The 9,216-nt window shown below is 38.1% G+C and overlaps 1 protein-coding gene across 4 annotated transcripts in view; it reads right to left on the bottom strand.

The window, feature by feature from the left end:
- Window positions 1-469: 469 nt before the first annotated feature.
- LOC141429636 (uncharacterized) overlaps window positions 470-9,216 on the bottom strand; it is a 45,931-nt gene continuing 37,184 nt past the window's right edge. Inside the window, exons 9-11 of one of the 4 annotated variants that reach the window (XR_012451560.1) lie at window positions 6,837-7,036; window positions 3,829-5,001; window positions 470-759 (exon numbers count right to left, since the gene is read on the bottom strand). The gene's annotated coding sequence lies outside the window, so the exon portion shown is untranslated. Of the gene's footprint in view, window positions 760-1,694; window positions 5,002-6,836; window positions 7,037-9,216 lie in introns of those variants that run through there. The other 3 variants (XR_012451561.1, XR_012451559.1, XM_074090054.1) reach the window with 3 other exon arrangements.

The following is a 9,216-nucleotide window of genomic DNA, read 5'->3' as shown; positions in this document are numbered from 1 at the left end:
TTAGGTATGCCGGTTATCGACTAGAACAATTAGTTTGCTCCACCTACACTACACTTAACGAGTGATACTAACACATTCATAGTTTCAATTTCTTTGTCTACAGTCACGACGGACGGTTGCATAATTTACTACATACTCGTTGCCAGGTGGAAATCCCAAATAAGAAAGTGAAATGAGTCACATGGCTCTGATCCGCTACCCTTACTTTGGTATAAATATTTGTTTCATCGACGCATTTTGGTTGCGGCGAAAGTATTTTTGTTTCCTTGTATCTTTGGAATTGACTTTCATTTGTTTCGTTGGAACTGTTGTAAACATTATTATCGAATACCGGCTAAGTATGGCCTTTTTTATAAATACATCCCATTTATTAATAAAACAAATTTTGTTTTAAGACGTTTATTGTTTTAAAATCCTTTTCGCCATGGTACATTCATTTTAATGGTAAAATATTTGTAATGTAAGCAAAAAACAAAAAATATAATTTAAAAAAACTTAACATGCAATAATCACAAATTACATTGCTTACAAATAAATCTTTAAGAAACGAGGAAGAATGTGAACAATTAAAAATAATGAGGCGTGAGGCATGTGTGTGAGAAAAATCAATAATAAATAATAGTTATTAATGCACAATAAAATGAGAAGTTACTTTTTAAAAGGTCTTTGTTTGGTGTGAATTCGAAATTATTGAACTAGATTACTTACGGTTTAGCTATGTCTCCTTTGCAAAATGAAAGTCAACAGAGAATGGAAAACCTGTGGAAGAAAACACATTTAGTATGAATGAACATGCTACATAAGGCCAAATTACGATAGACATGTATGCTATTACGCGAGTCACAAGACTTTGTCCACGCAGATTACCCTTGACTTTCACCTGTTTAAAGCATTCATTTCTTTTTATAGAGTGGGATGGAAACCAGAGTAGGTATGCTAAATCATGGCTTGATTAAATAGGAGGAGTTTAAAGGAGCTAACATAGAAGTAAGATCTTAGTTTCGGCACACGCGCTATCTCAGTAATATATCCATTCTGTACAGAAATGTTAGTATTACACGACATTATTTTATGAAGTAAAACGAATCAACTGCCAAATTAACATTAAAACAGGCCGCTTTTGCTTAGATTGTTGATAAACACAAAAAAGGGAAATAAGTAGTTAATATGTTTCATATTCAGAAGTCAGCATTTGCGCTTCTGTTTTGATGCACGTATTTTGTCTAAACACAACAACTGTATGGTATTTTCAAAATATACCTCTTCATAATATATGTAATAATTAATAAATAACCTTGCTCTTGTCATTTATGAGCACTCGGTAAAATAAAACCAAAGTGATCTTCGATTTTAACTACTTAGTAGCTTTTTCTCATAATTTTCACAACACCGGTGTCATCGACTTACACGGCATGCCCGTCTGATTGCCACTTGCAAACTCGCGACGCACAATGAAATTATAGGTTTCGTCATGGGAATCCAAGCCAGTGACCCACTGACTTTATGCGACGCTTTTGTTCCCTAGACTCTAGACTTGTGAGAAAATTTGCTAGACTTTTTGAAAACTTTCTTTCGATGTGCATTCTTGCCTTTAAGTGGCGACACGGGAAGTATAAAATTATATAGTTTGAAAAGAATAGTGAACAAAATACATAATTGTCATTGTCATTTTCTCAGAGGTCGTCAACTTTGCAGCATTATTATGAAATAAACCTACCTAAGCTAATCTGTAGATTACACGATCAAAAAAACAGTCTTATAAATAGTTTCAAAGTAGGTATAAATTATGTAAATTACATCAAATGACGATTTTGTATTTTTAGTCTCTACTACTCGACTACTCGACGATGATTAGCTGCGCAATGTATTCGCGTCGGTATGGTGGGCTGTAAGTCACAGCGGAGAAGTAGGTATGGTATTACGCTACCGCCTAGATCTTTTTTATCGACTATCGGAAAATACAAGCAGTTTTGTGGAACAAATCGTTCGATTTTATATTATCCGACACGTTCGATTAACGCCCACGCCACCGGGCCGCATTGGGCCGGTACCAGCGCTATGACCATCATTTTCTTTTTTAGTCAAAATACCATATACGGGACTTATCACGCTATTTTCACACAAGTAATATTTACGTCGAGGTAAATATTACTTGTGTAAAAATAGCGTGATAAGTGTGAGAATCCCGAAAGTTTAAAACGTTATATTTTCTTTTTCGTCATTCCGTAATTAGTCCCCTGAAGAACCGCCATTTTGGTACAAATGATCTAATATTTTGTGACACCATCTCCGGGTCTACTATTAGCCCTTGTAAGCGGGTTTTATCTTACAGCTTAAAAGAAACTATGCTTGCGAGCTTAAGCGGTGGAACAGTAGAGAGCATACTTATTGTTAGCTTAGCACACCTAAAGTCAGTCGCATAACTCCTTATCGGTTAGAAACCAGAAATTAAATCGGCGAAACACGAACATTATGCGATCATGTCAGTAATATGACCATTAGTATTACCCGCCGCCTCTAGTTCACGTAACTTCCGATTGCGATTGCTGAATTACAAAAACCGGCCAAGTGTGGGAGTGGGACCCGCACACGAAAGGTTCTAGGTATGTATATATTCAATTAATATCATTCGACGACTTCTTCAAAACAATTTTGAAAGGAAAGATCGAGCGGAAGGGAGGAAGAGATCGACCTAGGCGCAGCTACATCGATCAGATAAGGGAGACAGTCGGCGTCGCGTCGTATCATGAGGTCAAGAGGTTGGCTCAAAGGAGGGATGTGTGGAAGATACTACTCCACCAACAAGAGTATAACTCTTAAGTTGGAGAAGACGAAGAAGGATGGAACCAAGAAAAAGCTTAAAACAACACGTTTCTTGCAGAGGTCACTTTTCATTTTCTTTACTTTATTTTTATTGTCGCTTAAACAATACTAATAATAATGTTGCGACTTAAACAATATGACATCTACAAACCTGTGTTTAACAAATAAATTACATTTTCAGGTTGATTTTTTTTCACTAATCAGGGGGCAATTTTTAAACCACATCTGTAAAAACTCCACTTGAAAGTGGTTAAAAACTGGTAAGGTAATTGGTAGAGTAGTAGAAAATGAGAGCTTTGATTAATTGATTAGTTAATAATTAAGTTTGAGCTGTAGTTTTGTAACAAATTATTCTAATGGTTCTGGTCTTCTGGTTCTGAAGGGTGCAAGCTCTACGCCGTGCTCAAGCTAAAATGCGGCTAAGTGACAAAATACCATTTTGAAATGGATTCGAAAATATAGACGCTAAGTGACGAAATAAGAAACAAACGTGGTGCATAGGAGAAATTCGTGTCTGTTCCCCTGTCCAGTGGTGGTGTAGCGGTATAGCACGTGGCACGGAATGCCGAGGACCTGGGTTCGATTCCCAGCGCTGGTCTATTTTTCTGGTTTTTCTGTGCATCTACGTTTCAGTTTGTATTTTCGATATGGGTTTTACGGGATGACCGTAAAAGTAACAAAATTTAGAGTTGAAGTAAAAAATACAAAAAGACTCCAAAAAACAATCTTTATAGATGCTAGTTGATTATAGACAAGATTATAGATATCAACTAGCATATTAGTTTAAAAAAAATATCGTGTTTTTCGACTCCATCTCAAAACTTGATTTTGTCACTTAGCTGCCTTTTAGCTTAAGCACGGCAGTACAAGAGCAGTACTTTGGCAGTCCAATAAAGGATATCGGAGTCATGCTTCGGATCTTTGGGAGCCTGAGGCCCTGTTACAGTACAAATACAACAATAATACACTAAAACAATAGGTGGGCAAGTTCATACTCGTACTCACCTGACATCTTCAGTTGTCGAAAATTTTAAGCTTGTGACGTGGTGCCCGGGTCCTGGTCACATAAATGCCACCGCCGGGATTGGAACCTGGCTGGGTTGTTGCTGCTAGCTCGAAAGAGAAGGTTTGTTGGGAGATCATTCATACAACAGGTTTAAACAATAAACTCAGGTCTTGCGCCTGTTTTATTATCCACCAATCCTTAACTAAACGTTTACGAGACTAGAATGCAGTACCTTCTTTAGTGCCTGCATACGTTGGAATAAAAATAGTGCTGATACTTTATGGTTGGGCCTGAGGAGCCCTGAGCTTATAGTTTGTGTCTAATATTATATAATATTCTTTGTACCCTAAACTCTAAATGTGGTGTGTTTATGCTCGTGTGTGTATTGGATGATTATACGCTTTATTGCCCTGGAACCTGCCCTTTTCTTCTACTCCATTCCACGAGGACGCCCCGCTACACTACAATTTGTTTTGTTCGAATAGACGGAGACGGCATCACATTTAACCGTCAGTTAGCACTAATCAATGGATGGTGAAACAGCCCCTAAATCTAGACTTGTAGCGCTTACGCTACCCAGATGATCTATCCCTATTGCGGTGGAAGCGCGTTACAGGAGGTTTCACGGAACGGATATCCATGAGGCGTACCTCTGGAGGATAAGACGAGGGAGCTGGGCCCGGGTCCTCGAGAACCCTAGCTTAGGGATAGGTCAGGAGTGAGCCCCTTGGCGTGCTTCCCGGATATTCGCCCAGGACGCACTACCGAGGGATGAAAGGAGGACAGGGGGAGAACAGGGTTGCACTACTAAGCTGTCAAGGTCTACTACCCGGAAATACGCCCACGGCCGCAGGGCAAGGGCTCGCTGCATGCACTCACGCGGCAGGCCCTTGTTGTCGGGCGGTCGGCGATGGTAGGATGCTAGTTCGCACAAGTCGCAAAACCGCGACTTGTCCGCTCGACCGAACATCCTGGTGGTCAGGCTGCTAATGAAGTGACCCAGGAGTTCACGCCCAGGTCCCGAGCGATGACAGAGATATGCGCTTCGGTTGTAAACGATCGACTGCGTTGCGCATATGACTCGCTGGCACGATGCCGCGTAGCACATGGTAGGTTGCTGCGATTTGAGTTTCTGGGCGTTAAATTCTCCCCCCGCTTCTATAGATTTTTACCTGTAAAAATCACCCGTGCGTTTAAAAAACTGGTATCAGCAGGGCTACTACGGAACTCGAAACTCGAAATTCGTTTCGTGCGGCCCCTCTCGCTCTCGTATGAAATAGTATAAGTGTCAGAGGGACCGCACGACACGAACTTCGAGATTCGAGATTCGTAGTAGCCCTGCAGGGAGGTGGCGGCGCTTTGCTTTGCGATGCGCAGAATGAGGGAGATTTGCACTTTCTATAATTTGATCGTTTAATTTACTTGTCACATTTTACTTGGACTGGTTTTTTTTTTTATTATTACTATTATCTGGTTTTTACTGTTATATAGGAGAATTTGACTATGGAAATTACGTACACTTAAGATCATAAAAAAACTGAAACAACTGTCAGTCGGTCAGTATCTTCTCTTAGTATTTTGTTTTTCCTCTTCTTTGGGTTCTTTTACTTTTTTTTCCTGGTGTTGTTTCCGTTTTACTAAGTTTTTTTTTTCTTGTAGTTAGTAGTGATACTATTGTTCTAAGATAGGTGAGGCGTAGAAGGCCCAGCCGGCAACAAGGGCCAGTATTAAAAAAACAGTTGTAATGGTACTATTCGTTCAACACATCACATACACATAGAAGAATAGAATATTTTTTGTGACATATTAATATTTCTACGCCAGAACTGGTAGAATATGCTGTTGACATATTCTAAGAAATAAACAATTTCTATTTCTATTTCTAGAAGTAGCTGATACAACGAGCTGGCAACGCTTAGTATCTCATGAACCGTGATAGCTTAGCTAGACAGTTGAAATTTCCAGAGATTATGTTTTTCTGCTGCCACTATAACAACAAATACTAAAACCAGAATAAAGTAAATATTTAAGGGGGGCTCCCATACAACAAACGTATTTTTTGCCGTTCTTTGCTCGATATTAATAACAGCAACAGGTAGACGCTAGAAATATTCATAGAATATTTAGTCGCATTCACTTTAAAAATAAAATCAATATTTAAGGGGGCTCCCATACAACGTGTTTTTTGCTAATGTCTAATGTTGCATAGATAATGGTACGGAACCCTTCGTGCGCGAGTCCAACTCGCATTTGGCCGGTTTTTTTTATATTAAATATTCTACGTAATTCTAGTTTGTACTAGAGCCAAGAAGGCCCACTGCTTCCGTTGGTAACAAGGCCCAGCTTTTAAAGAAAGAAAGAAAGAAAATACATTTATTCACAACACCAGACACAACAATAGTATTAAGTACAAATAGACGACACGAAGGAAAGTATGTGTCATTGCGGTTGTGAATCGGACACCGGCTCAGCATAATGCTGAAGCGTTAATAAACACCCCAGACTATTACTTATTCTGTGCCCCAGATCAGATCACAGATTTTGATCTCTTAACAAGACTAATTTGATAATAGGTTCCTAATAAAAAAAAGAGAAAAGTGAAGTGTCTGGATGTTATTAGTTTTGATTCTTTATAAAAACTTTAGTTCAATAAGGTTCAAAAAGTATTTGGTTGTGGAAAATAATTAGCGATTTTTTTTTGTGTAAAGTTTATATTAAGAGCGCTCTAACTGATGAAGATTTAATATTATTTTTAGCTTAAAATTTTCGAGAAAAATAGACGATTTCTTGTACCTTTAGCATATCCTCCTGTTGTGAAGATACCAAATATTGTTTTATGTATAAGTTTAAAGTTAAAAACTTGTAAAACCTATTATTACTGTCAAAATGTTAAATGTTACTATTTTGGTACGGAAAAACTAAAATAAATGAGAAACTAATAATTTATAAATCAAACTCAAATCAAATAGCATTTCGAATAAGGGTGCGGCTTCTATGCCTCGCCTACCTTAGCTGTTGTTCTTCTTTTTTATTTCCTTGGGTTTTTCTTGTACGGCGGGAATCTTTCCAGATTGTGTTTGGACACTTTGGACCCCCGGTGGCGTTTTAGCCCCGACCTCTTCTTTTTCTTCCTGGGGGTTGCATCTATCACCGGTTCTTTGGCTTCTGCTGGTCCGATACCATTAGTTTACCTATCGCCCGGATTACCTGCAACAAGCGAGAGAGCCATAAGAAGCAATCCTTAAAATTACCTACTACATAAAACAATTATTAAGAAACTATTCCGACCGTTCCTGAGGGCCTACTTCGAAGCTCGAAAATCGAAATTCGTATCGTACCGTCCCTATCGTTCCCGTATTAAATAGTATAATAGTAGGGGAGCCCAAGAGGGGATTTCGGGATTTACTAAAGCGCGACAGATTAATATACAGGGGGATACCTGTACCCGGTTTAAGTCCTTCCACCAACTATGAGCCCCATATACATGGCCGCTCGTCAAGGATAAAGGATCAGATTAGTAAAAAAAAAATCATCATCTGAAATTCCCGAGCGCGTCAGATTAAGGTAGGATGAGTTAGTTACATACTAAAACGTGTATATTTTACTAATCTGACAATTTGAGAGTGACGTAAAGAAGGGTAGGGCTAGAAAGTTGTAAAAAAAACGTCATCTCGACATTCTCGAGCGTGGCTAAATTTTTTTTTATTTTGAAGGGAATAATTCAAGAATTACGAAAAATATATAATCTGACGGTTTCCACAAGTCGAAATAACAAACATCCATCGATAAAGTTTATTGCGTGCAGCTACGTGATGCCTATATTCCCCTACTATACTATACTCAGTCAATTGTGGACCGATTTTCAAATTTCTTTTTTTTATTCGAAAGGGTACTCTTCTGAGGTGGTCCCATAGTCACCAGGTCATGATCTGATCATGGGATCCTAGGGAAATCGAGGGCAAACCTCAAATTTAAAGACACACCTATGGCGATTTTGGCATTTTTAGCATTAAAATAAGCATTTACATTAGAAAGTATCATTTGGTTACCTAGACCTGATGAAGAAGACCGTGATGACCAATGGAACTCATCACAGCTAAGTAATGCTCGCTCGTCTATAAACGATCATGATGAATATACCTAGATAAGTGACTAAGAAGGAGCTTTAAGTTAATGATTCTTTCGAACTGATCTGATGCTGAAGCCGAAAGGTAGGCAACGGAACTCTTTTATAAAACACATACCTAAGCCGTGTTTGGGCTTAATGGAATCGTTGTGAGATGTTCTTTGGCTACGAATCACGATGATTCTACCGATGACGATGATAATTGAGAAAAATACTCAAAAAAAAAATTATTTATAATTATTTTCTTATAAATACAGTATCTAGTTAAAAAAACATACAATTTTTTATTTGCATGCTATTTCCTAAGTTTTTCAATAAATTAAGTTCAATGATAATAAAAAAAAAAAAAAAAAATTAATTGTCAGATTAGTCGAATCCTCCAGTTAAACGTCAGATTATGAGACAGCACGTCTAGGGCATGAAGATGAACCATATATATCTTAATCTGACGCGCTCGAGTATTTCAAAATGGCGAATTTTTTATGCACATTCTAATAATGGCCACGAATTTGCGTCACCTCCAAATCGTCAGATAATTATATAAGAGCCTTTTTTAGGATCTCTTAACATCCCCTTAGAAAATCTGACGCGCTCGATTATTTTTTTTTTTTTTCATTTTCAACCCTTACGTACGACCACCCCATCATGGAAGCAATCAGATTAACATACGTACATTTTTAAAATACGTAGGACATAGATGATATCAATATCTGACGCGCTCGAGTATGTCCATGCAACAGTTTTTTTTTACATTTTAAAAATCTATAACAACTCCTCCCACCGATGAAAAGGTATATATTACATGACATTTTATCCTTTTTATAATCTAAGCTTCGCAACCCAATAGGTCTCTATGACGCTCGAGTAAATCCCGATTTAGCATCGTGGGCTCCTCTACTATAAGTGTCAGAGAGACCGAACGACACGAACTTCGATTTTTGAATTTCGCAGTAGCCCGGCCGGCTGGCTTATTGAACCGTTTAATTTAGTAATTTTATCAATAAGTACACTAGAGTTTAAATTATTATTATCTTAGCCTATTTTGGAGTAGAAATAACAGTCATCTTATGACAGTCAAAAACGTCAGAGTAAAAAGACGGTATCCCAATTTCGTACCTACTTGCATTGTCTGAACCCGTATAGTTTTAAAATGTAAGGTATGTTAATAGAAATACTCGGAGCGCGAGAAAGGCGTCCGAGCATTGTTGTACGGATCGTTTCGGAAGCTCACGCGCTCAAAGATAACGAGATGTCCTTGAGA

Source organism: Choristoneura fumiferana, chromosome 7, assembly GCF_025370935.1.
Source record: "Choristoneura fumiferana chromosome 7, NRCan_CFum_1, whole genome shotgun sequence".
Taxonomy (NCBI): domain Eukaryota; kingdom Metazoa; phylum Arthropoda; class Insecta; order Lepidoptera; family Tortricidae; genus Choristoneura; species Choristoneura fumiferana.
Note: the sequence above shows the minus strand (reverse complement) of the source record. Positions and strands in the feature narration are given on the sequence as shown.